This window comes from Lathyrus oleraceus, chromosome 7 (genome assembly GCF_024323335.1).
Source record: "Lathyrus oleraceus cultivar Zhongwan6 chromosome 7, CAAS_Psat_ZW6_1.0, whole genome shotgun sequence".
NCBI classification, from domain to species: Eukaryota; Viridiplantae; Streptophyta; class Magnoliopsida; order Fabales; family Fabaceae; genus Lathyrus; species Lathyrus oleraceus.
Genome location: NC_066585.1, coordinates 545,007,201 through 545,019,633, shown reverse-complemented (window position 1 = coordinate 545,019,633; position 12,433 = coordinate 545,007,201).

The window sequence follows — 12,433 nt, the reverse complement described above, 5'->3', positions numbered from 1 at the left end:
GAAAGATTGGTTTATCAACATAAATCCCTCAATGAAGAACATGGTGAAATTTGCAAATGACAACACTCTAGCCGCTAAAGGTATCTGGTGATGTTCTGATTAGGGGGGAAAATGGGAAGATGTCAGTAATTTCAAATGTGTTATACATACCAGGCATGAAGATCAATTTGCTCAGCATAGGGCAGATAGTCGAAAAGAACTACAAGGTGTCGATCGAAGACAAGATGATGAGAGTTCTCGACTCAAATGGAAGGTTGATCTTGAAGGCTCCAATGTCTCAGAATAGAACCTTCAAGATTTAGCTTAATCTGATGGAGCATAAGTGCCTTGCAACAACAACCAACAGAGATGAATGAATATGGCATTATAGACTTGGTCATCTCAATTTCAAAGACATCAGTGATTCGAAGAGAAGAAATATGGTTTCAGGATTACCAGAAATTGACATTCCAAACGAAGTGTGTGAAGAATGTGTGCAGGAAAAGTAACATAAGAACAACTTTAGTAAGGATGCAGGAAGCAGGTCGAAGGCAATTCTTAAAGTCATATACTCTGATGTACGTGGTCCTCTCCGGGTGGATTCGATTAGAAGTAACAAATACTTTGTTACGTTCGTAGATGATTTTAGTCGAAAACTGTGGTCTTACCTGATCCAGAAGAAAAGTGAAGTGATCAAGGTATTTGCCAAGTTTAAATCTATGGTCGAAAGACAGGGCGGTCGAAAGATCAAAATTTTGAGAACTGATGATGATAGAGAATATGTATCGAAAGACTTCGATGCATTATGTGTGAAAGAAGGGATTGTGCATAAGGTGGTGCCACCCTACACTCCACAGCAGAATGGAGTCGCGGAAAGGAAGAATAGAACCATTATGAATATGGTTAGAAGTATGTTGAAAGGCAAGCATCTACCCACAAAATTATGGGGAAAAGTTGTGCCAACTGCGACATATATCCTGAACAAATGTCCGACGAAGAAGCTAGAAGGAATCACGCAGAAGAATGTTGGTCCAGTGTCAAGCCTAGCTTGAGTCATTTAAGGGTGTTTGGATCTATAGCACATAGACATGTGCCATATCAGTTGAGAAGAAAACTTGATGACAAGTCGAGTCAGATGATCCTGATAGGATATCATTCGACTGGAGGATACAAGTTGTTCGACCCAGTGAATAAGCAAGTTGTGATCAGCAGGGACGTGATCATAAATTAGCTTAAGGAGTGGGATTGGACTAAGAATGTCAAGAAAGATTCAGTGAGAATCTTTTGTGATGAACCAACTAGTGAAGTCGAAAGAGAAGTTTGACAGGAAGAAGTCAGAGGTGAAGCAAGCACAAGCAGACCTCAAAGAACAAGACATATGCCTACAAGGTTGCAAGAATGTGTGATTACATCAGATAATATGGTAAATGATGAAGGTAAGCTGGTACATTATGTTTTCTACGCAGATGCCAAACCTGTCAATGTAGTTGAGGCATTGAAAAATTCGAAGTGGATGAAAGCAATAGACGAAGAGCTAAAGTCAATCGAAGTCAACAACACTTGGTCACTTGTCGAATTGCCCCCAGGACAAGAAGGCAATCAATGTGAAGTGGGTATACAAAGTGAAGTTGAATCCCAAAGGATAAGTGACTCGACACAAGGCGAGACTTGTGGCGAAAGGATTTCTTCAGAAAGAAGGAATCGACTTCAATGAAGTTTTTGCACCTGTTGCTAGGATCAAAAGAATTAGGTTGGTTGTTGGTCTAACAAACATGAACAACTGACAGATGTGCCAGATGGATGTGAAATGTGCATTCCTTAACAGCCCCTTATAAGAAGAAGTTTATGTTGCACAACCAATTAGATTTGTGAAACATGGCGAAGAAAGAAAGGTGTACATGCTGCATAAAGCCCTGTACGGACTAAAACAAGCTCCAAGAGCTTGGAACAAGAAGACAAATGGCTTTCTAAGGGAGAAGGAATTTGTGAAGTGCACAAGTGAATATGGAGTATATGTAAGAAGAAGCAAAAGTGAATTGCTTATACTATGCCTCTATGTCGATAACCTGTTGATAACAGATAATTGTAAGAAGGAGATCGAAGACTTCAAAGGTGATCTCAACAAGGAATTCGAAATTTTAGATCTGGGTGACATTTCATATTTCCTTGGCATCGAATTCTACAAGAGTGGTAGAGGTTTGATGATGCATCAAAGAAGGTATGCAGGCGAAATTCTCAAGAGATTTGAGATGCAAGATTGCAACCCAACTTCGACTCCAGCTGAACCTAGATTATAACTGTCAAAAGATTCAAATGAAGATGATGTCGACCCAACCCAATACAGAAGACTTATTGGGTCACTTAGATACATTTGTCATACAAGGCCTGACTTAGCATACAATGTAGGTATGGTGAGTAGGTTCATGCAGAAGCCAAAGGTATCACATCTAGCAGCGGCGAAGAGGATACTGAGGTATCTGAAAGGAACTCCCAACTATGGCATTTTGTTTCCTGCAGCTGATGAAGGAAAATAATACAAATTAGTGGGATACACCGACTCAAGTTGGTGTAGTGATGACGAGGATCAAAAATCCACAGCGGGATATGTGTTTATGCTAGGTGGTGCACCAGTTGCTTAGAGTTCAAGAAAAGAGCCAGTAATAGCATTATCGTCGTGCGAAGCAGAATACATAGTTGCTTCTCTTTGTGCATGCCAAGCAACATGGATGGTGAATCTGGTCGAAGAGATAACATCTAAGAGTCATGGAGCAATTACCATGAGAATCGACAACATGTCAACTATCAATCTGGAGAAGAATTCGGTAGCACATGGTCGAAGCAAGCACATCGAGATGATGTTCCATTATCTTCGAGAGCAGGTAGCAGATGGGAAGATGAATGTGGAACACTGGCGAACTAAGAATCAGATTGCAAACATCATGACAAAGGGAGTGCGGGTCGAAGTGTTCAAAAGACTAAGAGCTATGATGAATGTAGATAGCTTAGACACAATGAATTAGGTGGTGTATTGAATTGTAATTCCTTGTGTCGAAGCAGGTTGCTCGACAGAGCAAGGAAGTGTCCAACCACCTAGTATGTTGAGTTGTGTTAGTGTCTAAGTGTCGAAGCATATTGCTTCACACAGGATTTTGACTTATGCATATTTTAGTAGTGTTAGCTATTTTGGGTTTTTATAGTTTTGGGCTTTGACTTGAGGTCCAAGTTAACCTAAATCTATAAATAGAGGGAGTAACCCTTATTTTGTAATAGAGGTGAATAAAGTATTCACAACACTTGTAATTCACAGTATTTTGCAGTTGCAAAGTGAATCGGAAGTTTTCCACAGTTTGTGGGCAGAGAGAAACTCTGCAGAATTTTATTACTCTTCTCCTTCATCGTTCTTTACTTTCTTTCTTTCTCCATTGTTCTTCTCTTTTCGTTGTTATTGTGTGAGTGATAACAATCTTGTTCATCAAGATTGATTGAAATTCTCCATAGATTTTGGGGGATTTCTAACATCCGTGGAGATTATCTGTTCAGAGTTTTGAAGTTGAACAATTTTCTCCTGTTAAAATGAGAAAAGATAAAAAAAAGTTTTTCGAAGACATTTTAGAACGGGAATTGGGGAAGTACGTTGCGGTTTGCGGATTCTTCGACTCCGCTCATATTATTTAACTTTTATATTTTTATATAATATAAAAATATATAACTTTACATGTTTTTTATTAAAAAAAAAGTTTAATTGATATACACTGATAGTGTAAAGATTTTTTACACTGTTAGTTAATCACAATCACTAATTTATTTGAAAGATTTGATTTTTATTTTAAACATTTAAAAAGTAATACATTCGGATGATTGTAATGCATTGACAGGGTAAAATTTTTTACATTAACAGCGCATAAAAATTAATTTCTAAAAAAAATTAATATGTTAAAAAATAAAGAATCAATTAGAGGATATTTTGTTTTGCTTTGTATTATGGGATACTTATGAACAATTTTATTTATTTATTTTAAGTTTAACAATTTTAATTTGTTATTTTTTCTATGTATTTTTGAGATATCTTAATTATGAATTTTTGGTTAGATGGTTTTGCTGGCAGTGCTTGTGTTTTTACAATTTTTCATGTAAAATTCTTTGTTTTATACCATAGACTTACACTAGTATGGGATAAAAGAATCATAAATTCGATTATATTCTTACTATCCATTTAGTGAAGAGAGAAGTTAATCCTTAACATTTTTTGTATCTATTATTTCAACCATTAAAAAGTTGTTAGGAAAAGACTAACGAATAATTACTTACACATTCTTAGAGAGAAGTCAATATTATAGTTGATTGTTTGGCTAAGATTAGGACTATTGGATCGGTCTCTTGATTGAGATTTTCTATTTCACTTGATTTTCTATGATGCTATTATAGATAGTATATTTTAAAAATATTTATTAAATAATTAATAATATGTTTGATTTTTTTATAATAATTTGATGTTCGGAATTTTATCATTTAAAAATGAATAAGAGAAATATCACATGAAATAATGCTCTTACAATCAAATATCTTTGTCTAAGAGTTAATTTAACATACTGTGATATATTTGATTTAAATATATCATTAATAGATAAAAAATTAATAAATATATATAAATAAGTTTATTTGAAACCGTAGAGAGAAATTATATTGACCTTGCTAAATTTACTTGAATTAAGATTGGAGATGACATTGATGTATTAAAAAATTTATTTGCTAATGATATTTATGGGTACTTAAGATTATGCTATTCTTCAAGATTTAGAACTATGGATTAAGTGCAATTTTTAGAAAAGGTATTTTTTTATTAAATATGACCGAAATTCTATTTATTTAAAGTGAATAAATGAAATATTGTGAGTTTGATGTGTGTTTATGTTTGTTCTTACATAGTTATTGAGGAGTGAATTTTATAAATGCATTTTTCGTTCTCTTATGTTTTTTATTTTTTAATTCTCTCATTTTAAAAAAATGTAGTTTGATTCCTTAATTTTACATTATTTGAATTTTGATTCGTCTCTCTTCAATTTTACATGTGTATCTTTATGTTTAGGAAAAAAATTATTTTTAATGATGTAACATTGATGAGTGAGATAATTTATTATTTATTGTTTTTTTTAGAATTAATTAATAAATAAATTTTATTTTAATTAAATAATTAATCATTTTTATTAAGTTTTTAAAAATATTAAATCATTACTATTGTGAAATTAAAATTCTCATTTTATTAGACAGATAACTCAACATTCAATTCACAAATCTATGTTGGTGTAGCTTATATAAACATTAAAATTAATTGTTGTCATTAAAACAATGCGGAAAAGAGATTTTACAATTAGTTTATAATATAATATATGGTAACATCAACCACAACAACAATAATTAATATCATATTTTATCCAAATGAATTTGTTTTTGAATGTGTCTTGAATCATAAGCAAATTCATTTGAATAAAAAAATGATATTAATTATTGTTATGTGATTGATATGAAGAGAGACTTCATTGCAAATTAGTTATAAAAGACTTCACTATTTTAATGGTAATTACTTTTAGTGTTTATATAAACTACACCAACATTGAATTATGAATTGAGTGATGAGTTATTGGTGACATGAAATGGATTTAGATCCAGAATTTTCATTTTACTATTTTAATTAATTAATATTTAAAAACTTAATAAAAATAATTATTTATTAGTTAATTATATAAAAAATAATAAATAATAAATGATCTCATTCATAATTGCCACATTATTAAAAATATATATATATAGTACTAATTATCAATAAAATATGTATGTAAAATTGGATGCTGACCAATCAAATTGTAAATGATATAAAATTAAGGAATTAAAAAATTGATTTTTAAAATAGAAGGATTAAAAATTAAAAAAATCAAACTGCGGAATTAAATATTTAATTTAAGAAGAAAAAAGAAAGTGGTTTTGATTAGTATTATCGTAAAGATTCATTTTTCTGGTGGCTGATACTTTTCATTTCTTAAATTGTAACGTTGACTCTATCATTCACTTTGTGATGTTTAATTCAAGATAAACTTTAGATTGGCTTTGACAATAATTGATAAATTATTTCACAACCAATCAAATCAGTTATGTGTATTAAGTTAACTTTTTTTTTTTTTAAATTTTAATGTTTGACATGATTAAGGGTTTTTTTTTACAAAAATAATCCACTTTTTAAACAAAATTTCCAAAATACCTCTGATTTTAAAAAAAAATCCAAAATTCCTCACTTTTAGGAGGAGTCTCCAATTGAATTGGCGACTCCTCTTAAAACTTGAATGGAGACCCCTAGCCAATCCAATTGGCGCCTATGTGTAGGTTTTAAGATGAGTTGCCAATTCAATTTAAGACTCCTCCTAAAATGCATTTTTTGTCTTATAAATAGATGTGTTGTGTGACTAATTGTTCCACATCTCATATAATCATTTGGCTATCATGTTTGGTGTTCGTCGCCGATACGGAAAGGTGATTTATGCGAGAGACAAACCTAAAATGTTGATGCTGTTTTGGAACATCACCACGTTCGATCAACTGAAAAGGGAGTTTGTTCGTTGGTTAGATGGGAAAATACAAGAAGGGGAAAAAATCAGAAGTATTGAGAGACTTGACAGTATCTTTGGTTGGGTGCGAATGAAGACTGATAAGTAGGGGTGTTCACGGTTTGGTTTGGATCGGTTTTGAGACAAAAAATCATTCGATCCAAAGATACAAAGAGCATACGGTTTGGTTCGGTTATTGGATGACAATAAAAAAAATCCAATCCAATCTGATCCAATTTATACGGTTTACTTCGGTTCGGTTTTTAAACAAACACTACTTCTAAATCTAAAATAACTTTAATTTTAATTTTTTTTTTAATTCTGACAAAAACATTTTCTATATGACATTATATATATATATATATATATATATATATATATATATATATATATATATATATATATATATATATATATATATATATATATATATATATATATATATATATATATATATATATATATATATATATATATATATATATATATATATATATATATATATATATATATATAAGAAACCAATTTAATTTTTACATGCCCGTGAAATTCGTGGATGGTGAATTTTCCAATATGACACTTCAAATATTAAATTGAATTTTCCTGCAGCAATTTAATATTTTTTACATGCCTTGGTGAATTTTTTGAACAATCAATTTGCATGACAGGAAAACAATTCAATTTAATTTTCCGTCAACAATTGGATTTGAACAAAAGAACAACAATAAATTTAATATAATTTCAATAGAATTGCAATAAAGAATTTAATTGAATTGAATTTCATATTTAACTATAACTATTAACTAGTATGCATTCTAGTAATAGTATGTGGTTAAACAATTGTATTTATTAGAATTTAATTGTATTTAAATTGTAATATTTAAATAATATTATTAATTAGTGCATGATGTGCTGTAAAGGTGCATTGTATTTAATTTGTAACGGTGCATTGTATTTAATTAATTAGAGTTAATGAGAATACTATATGAATAAATATCGATTCGGTTTGGATTGGTTCGGTTTTCATGCAGCCAACCAAAAACCGAACCGAACCGGTCGGTTATTCTACAAGGTGGTCCAAACATATCCAAAAAAAATCGGTTTTTTTTTGTTTTCGGTTTTTTCGGTTCGGTTTTCGGTTTTTTTTATTGGATTGGATTTGAACACCCCTACTGATAAGGATGCTAGGGAAATGATGTTCGGTCGAGACGACATCAATTTGATTATTGTAATCAGTTAGAAATATTAATGTTTTCAGATGCTTTGTACTGATTTTGTTGTGAACCTCGTTGTAACAAGAACTCAATGATATATAATGATTGAATGTTACAGAAATACAATGTTACAAAAAGCTTAAGACCTAGATGATGCTCTTCGATTGGGACAATTGTTCTTGTTGTGTCCTGGTTGACGACAGATACTGCATAATCTTATCATTTTATCTGTGGAATCCATCTCTGTTCTTATACGTGTGCTGTTTGGCCTTCCTTTCTTCTTTCTACGCATCTCGTCATTGTGCCAAACAATATCACCTTCATATGGAGGCCAGTAATCCTCCATTGGTAGTACTGAGAAGCTTTGAGTATATATATTCATGATGGTGTTGGCCTTGTACACATCAGATAAATGGTTGTAAGCGTTTTGACGAGTATAAGCGCATGCTGCTATGACATGGGAGTAAGGTATGCGGAAGGCCTGGAGTTTTCCACAATCGCACCAACTTCTGTTTAGTCTAACAGCGTAGGCTAAATTTGGTCTCCCCTCGTTGTTGCCCATTGTTTCCTGGACGCTGAAATTTTGTCTATGACGGTCAAAGACTGTTACAGCGTGTGTGCTAGCTTTGATGCTCTCCTCTTTCATGACCTTCATGCAACACTCACTGAATACTTGCCCGGACATTAACACTGCACTCCATCTTTCACCTCTGGTTGCGAACATAGAAGCCAACCTATAATAGGTTGATCTTACCAAGACGGTTATCGGCAGATTTCGAATTCCTTTGAAAACCCCGTTCATGCATTCCACAATGTTTGTTGTCATGTGGCCCCGTCGACAACCTCTGTCAAATGCCCTTGTCCACTGCTCTACTGGTATGTTATTTATCCATCTCCCTGCATCTTCATTAGACAGTCTAATTTCATCACGATAATATTGAAATGACGGTTGAGTTAAAGCATACCCAACATTCACCACCTTCTTGCGAAGATTCTTATCTTTTATAGCACGCATGAAGTTTTGTGCAATGTGTCTGATACAATAGACATGTGTAGAAGGAGGATCATGCCATCCGTTGTCATGGTTGTTGTAGGCACTCTCAATGGCAACATGTCTATCAGAAATCAAACAGAGATTGGCTTGTGGAGCCACATGCGTTCTGAGATGTCGAAGAAAGAAACTCCATCCACCAGCCGTTTCACCTTCAACAAGAGCAAAGGCAATGGGAAAGACATTGTTGTTGCCGTCTTGTGCAACCGCCATGAGCAAAGTACCCTTGTATTTTCCGTATAACCAAGTGCCATCAATTTGAATAATAGGTTTGCAGAATGCGAAACCTTTGATGCACGGGTCAAATGCCCAAAAGAGACGGTGAAATATTCTATTACCTGTAGCACAAGTTCTGTCTGGCATCATCGTCGGCACTGTCTCCATAATTGCCACAGTTCCTGGGACATATGTTTTTAGTGCCCATAAAAATCGTGACAATTCCTTGAATGAATCCTCCCAGTTGCCGAAAACCTGTTCAACAGCCTTTGTCCTCGCAATCCAGGCTTCCTTGTAAGATGGAGTATAATTATATGTTGTTCTGATATGGGATATAATTATACTCACCTTCACTGATGGGTCTTTATTAACCAACGGCAGAATGTCTTGACATATCAAAGATGCGCTTAGTTTACAGTGATCTTGTTCAACGTTAGTTGCAATGCAACTGTGCGGTGGGTCTATTGAAGCGATCTTCCAAGAGTCGTTTTTCTTCTTGTAATACGCAGCCAAACGAAACTTACAAAGCATGTTACGACATTCGATAACATACCTTCTAGAATCAGTGCGTTTCACTGTAAAGTCAGCAGAGTTGTTCATGTGGAATTTTTTGATTGCCAGAACACATTCTTCTTTGGTACGAAACATGTCTCCCACCTTTAATTCGCCTTCTGATCTCGGATACGGATTATAGAAAACACTGTTGGATGTTTCATCATCGTGAAGATACATATTTGTCATATGTTGAGGCAGATTGTAGACATGACTAGGAGGTATTGGTGGTGGTTGATCATCATCTTCATCGTCGTTGTTCAGCACGTGATCAACCTGTATCTCGGTCTCCTCTTCTTCTTCATCAACGACATCCATTTCTGCCTCTGCTTCTGGGTTGACGTCATCTGACCATTGTCGATCATCTTCACCAGATTCATCCTGACCGGTTAGTTGAGACTGTTGAGATGATATACATGGTTGAAGAGTAATGTACAACTCAATACAATTGCAGCGTGAATGTTCATGACTAACAAACATGTATTCAACATCTTCATCGTCTCGTACCTTAAGGGGGAAATACTTGCATTGACCATTCTAAAAAAATATTGGATTTTGATATGTGATCTTTGACACAATACCCGATCCTATAAAGGATTGTATTCTTTTTTTCAAATGCAAGAAGGTTGCATTTCTCTTGATCGTGATTCTAATGGTATCAGTGTTTCGAAAACAAAAACCATGTAGCTTAGACTCGTATGTTTCACCATTGCAATGAACGTTGACACTGTATAATGATGAAGATGACATTGTGCAGATGAAAACTATTTTCTTACTGCATATGAATGTGAGTGAAGTGTCTTGGATGTTGATGGTAAGACACTTAAATAGATGAGTGAAGTGTCTCACATGCTAGCTAGTTCGGAGTGACGTGTCGGACATGCAAGCTAGTCCGAAATGACGTGTCGGACATGCAAGATACTCTGAGATGATGTGTCAACCATGCAAGCTATCAAGAAGTGACTTGTTCAGCATGCATGAGACAAGACAACCACGTGTCAGACATGCAGACACACACTATAAATGGATTGACGCCTTCACTTATTCCTTGCACATGGGCGCCAATTCAAGTGGAGACACCATGCATTCAGACCTCGAAACCAAGCAATCAGACCTAGGTATTGCATGCATGTCCCTATGGAGGCGCCAATTTGAATGGCGACCCCTCTTAAAGGTTGTACATGGTCGCCAATTCAAGTGGAGACACCATGCAAGCACAACTTTTCATGCTCCCATCCATTTGCCTATAAATACATCTGCTCCATCAACACTTCTTCCACACCACCACTCTCACTACTTCCTCTATAATACTTCTTCTACAATTTCATCTTCAACATCTTCTTCTAGTTTCATCTACACCAACCCCCCGACAAAATGTCTATCCTCACAATGGGCGAAGCACATAAAGGAACAGTTGCAAACATCGCAACATATGTAAGTTTTTTCTTTTGTTAACTTTTCATCTTTCATCTTCACCAAACCCATTTTATTTTGACATACCAACTTAGTCAAGTTTTTTATTCTTTCTTTTATAGGATGTATCAAGGTTCCGAACTCGGGTCCACGAATATGTCCATATGGACCCGATGATTCAACCTTATGTTGAACTCTCCAGTTTTGGTCATATTAGCAAGATTTTGTCTTGGTCCATAGATAACAAATTCATTCTAGCCTTATACGAAAGATGGAGACCAGAGACACACACATATTGGTTCCCAACCGGTGAGTGTACCGTGACGTTAGAAGACGTCTACATGCTTTTAGGACTACCCATTGAAGGCAAGGCTGTTAATGGTAAGACCAACTATGCAAATTCAATTTGCATGGAGCTCTTAGACACTGATTTGTTAGATGATAATGCTAGAGGTCAAGGTATACTACTCTCACGCCTTAAGTCGTACTATAATAGTTTATACTTAGATGAGCATTCTACCGAAGATGCTCGAATAATAAAAACTAGGTGTTACATTATGCTGTTAATTGGATCGTTTTTATTTCCCGAAGGTAGTGGTTCTAACATGCATATTATGTACTTACCTCTACTTAGACATGTAGATAGAATAGGAAGTTACAATTGGGGATCTTCTTGTCTAGCCTATCTTTATAGCTCCTTGTGCAAAAACTCCCACAAAGATACATCTACATTTTCTGGATGTGTTGTTTTGCTACAAGCATGAGGTTGGTCAAGACTACCGTCTCTAGCACCGGCCAATAACAACCCTTTCACTTTTCCATATGCACAAAAGTAAGTTGTTTAAATTGCTATATCTTTACTTACTTCCTTAAAGTTTATTACCTCAAACTATTTTTTTGACTTTTTGGTGTAGATGGTCGGCACGTGGTATGAGTTACAACAGATGTCAGAAACACTGTATTACTCAGTATCGCAACCTGTTGGATCACCTTCGATCGACAGACGTAAGCAAAATAACTTAATTATTTCGTTATATTTTGTTAACTTTTTCTACATTAATTATAATCCTATCTTCTTTCACATTTCAGTTCATTTAGCATCCATACCTTAATTTGGATCATGACCATGAGGTCAATGCTGAAGACGCAACCGTATGAACTGCATGCTCACCGATAATACGGTTCACAACTGTGGAGATGCACAACACCGATCGTGTGAAGCTACAGTTCGGTATGGTCCAGAATATCCCAGATCCCCCAGTTAGCCTAGGAGAATGGCATCTGCGTAAAGTTAACGACCAATGGAACTTCAATCCATGGTAAAGCTTCGCAAGATCGGAGTGTCGCAAATGGAAGCACCGTCATGACCATGTCTTAACTGACGCAATCATGCCAACTGAGGTAAAACCAAG